The following is a 3,036-nucleotide window of genomic DNA, read 5'->3' as shown; positions in this document are numbered from 1 at the left end:
CAGTGGATGACCCACCGTACAGAGCATGGAATATGTGGACGCCGACCGCAACAAGGACCATGACAGGAGGAAACGGTGACTTTGAGATGTGGGAGCTGGAGCATGCCCTACGCACCTTGCCACGCAAAAAGACAGCTCCGGGACCCGATGGAGTTACTGCAGCAGCCCTACGAAACATTGATCCCAAACTACGACCAGCCCTGCTCGAGATGCTGAACAGGGCATGGCGAGACGCAGCACTGCCGAGTAGCTGGCAGACCGCAAAGGTGGTCCCTCTTCTTAAGCCAGGCAAGCCAGCATCTGAACCAACATCGTACCGCCCAATTGCCTTAACATATTGCATCGGTAAACTGTTGGAAAGGATGGTGCATCGCAGGCTCTCACATCACCTCGAGACAACAGAGGCACTCCCAGGCTGTTTTTATGGCTTTCGACGACACCGCTGTACGGCTGACGCCATCGCCGACATTGCCACAACCCTTGAAGAGGGCAAAAAGAAGAGCTGGACGACGGGTGTCGTGCTTTTGGACGTCGCACGTGCCTTTGACGCAGTGAGACACGACAAGATCCTTGTTGCACTGCGCCAGTGCGGAGTCACGGGACGGATGCTGCGCTACAGCGAGGCATTCCTGACAGGCCGAACTGCCAGCGTTTCCACGTCAGGAGAAACAAGCCACCTAAAGTGCCTCACGTGTGGAGTCCCACAAGGCAGCGTGCTGTCTCCCCTCCTGTTTAGCGTAGCACTTGCCGCCCTCCCACAGGCCATCCAGATATCTAACAACAAACGCCTCAAGACCCAGGTACAACTGGCAGTGTACGCTGACGACATCGCACTGTGGTCAAGCGCCCGCGGAACTCAGCGCCTCACCGTTCAGACGCAACTACAAAAAGCTCTGAACAACACCCGTCACTTCCTTGCTACACTTGGCCTGAAACTATCAGCAAGCAAATCGGTTGTATTGTGTGCAGCCCCCCGTCAAACACACAAGTTCCAACTGGAACTGCACTTGGGAGGCATACCAATCCCAGTGCGAAGAAGAGCCACTTACCTAGGCATCACATTGGACGACAAAGCAACATGGAAACCCGCTGTCAACAATGTCCTCAAGGCCAAGGCGAAACACAGCAACATTCTCCGAATGCTTGGGGGACAGAGTCATGGTACATCACAAAGACTTCTGCTCCAGCTTTACAAGGGACTCGTACTGGCACGACACCTATATGCCCTACCGCTCCTACATCTCGACCAGCGGTCATGGGTGCGTCTCGAACGAGCACAGCGGAGGGCTCTTCGTATCTGTCTTGGGGTGCCGCCGACAACCTCATCACGGCACACGCTCAATGAGACATGCGTGAACACGGTCCAAAATGCGGCAACTGAGCGAGCCCTCCGCCACCTCGTCCGCATCGCGGAGACACCTGGTGCAATGAACCCGAAGGGGCTCTCGAGTCGCGTGAAGGGCAGACAGAACTCACAACTGGGTAAACTGACTGGCATTCTCCACCAAATTGCTGGAGAACCAGTGACATTGCCATCCCCGCCACCACCAGACGAAAGACCGCTTCGAGTGGAAATGGAAGCAGGGCTACATCGACCAAAACGAGAGCTCCCCACCATGGCCGCACGTCAGCTTGCCGAATGGCATCTAGGCGAAAGGCTGGCACCGGGTCTACACTGATGGCTCGGTAGACCCATTACTGCGGATGGCGGCAGCAGCAGCAGTGACAGGCGGCGAGGAAGAAAGTGTAGCAGAACGCCTTTCGTTCTATTCTTCCTCAACAACTGCTGAGCTGGCGGCACTCAGTCTGGGCCTGGGTCTGCTTGAACGGCGCGCAGCTGACCCAGAGAGGGTCGTCTTTCTATGTGACTCTAAAGCCGCACTGGGCCACCTGCGGAACCCAGATCGGGCACCCGGGCTCGCTAAGAGCATAGTGGTAAGGGCAGGCCAGCTACAGCGGCAAGGCTGGGACCTCGCATACCAATGGTTGCCCGCACACTGCGGCATATTGGGGAATGAAACGGCGGACAGAATGGCAGCAGCGGCCCTAAAAGGCGCAGGCAGCCAAAACCCCACTGTCCTACCCTTCGAAGACGCGTGCCTGCTGATCCGCCGTACAATCGCCCTAAAACATCCAGAACTGGAGATAGGGCCCCTCCCGGCCCGAGTCCCGGACGGCATATCCAGGCAAGCCGCCGCCGTTCTGCACCGGCTCAGAACTGGCAGTGCCCGGACACCAGCGGCCCGGGCCCAGTGGCAGCAAGGCAAGAGCGGCAACTGCACAAGTTGTAACGTGTTGGCAGACGCCGAGCACCTGTTGCTGCACTGTGCCGTCTACAAGGAAGGACGAAGTGCTCTACAGGTGAGCTACTGCCGTTTGGGCGGCGACTCAGGAACGTTGGAGCCGCTACTGCGCCCAAGGCTGCCGCGACACTCTACAGACAGGGCCCTGAGGGCACTGGCCTCTTTCGTGGTTCAAACGGGCCTGTGCGACAACATATGAACGTTTGCCCGAAAACTGAACGACCGCGAACAACTGTGTACAGCGTGTACAGCCATCGCCTCCTTTGGCTCTCCTCCTTTCTCCTTACTATCTTTCCCTCTCTCCCCCAACCCCCATCACAACGGTGACTTGCGGGCCGACAGCCGCGCACCCTATCGTTGTGTTTATCTCTCATTCTCTCTCTCTCCAGGTGCGCCTTTTCATCCTCTATAAACCGCGCCGGTGTGCACCGTCCATCCTCGATAAATCGGGGCCATAGAGATCGGGGCGCACCGTCGCGGGGCAATCTTCGGTTGCACCGCCGCGCACCGAGAGAGTCGACGGTGCGCCGGGGTGCGATCCCGAGATGCATCGCGGACGACGCCGGCGAAGGGGCTTCCTCCATGGCTTCCTCCGCCGTCTGCTGCAGCAACGGCGCATCGCCGCACTCGTGTCAAGGCGGAAGGAGCTGTGTGTTGTTGCTGACAAGGATGGCGTGCTTGTGAATTCATCGGGCAGCGATGCGACAGGCTCCTAACGGGTGGTAACAACGGC

The sequence above is a fragment of the Haemaphysalis longicornis genome, unplaced genomic scaffold (genome assembly GCF_048455015.1).
Source record: "Haemaphysalis longicornis isolate Haplotype H1 unplaced genomic scaffold, Haemaphysalis longicornis Haplotype H1 scaffold_2, whole genome shotgun sequence".
Classification (NCBI taxonomy): Eukaryota; Metazoa; Arthropoda; class Arachnida; order Ixodida; family Ixodidae; genus Haemaphysalis; species Haemaphysalis longicornis.
This window is presented reverse-complemented; position numbering follows the sequence as displayed.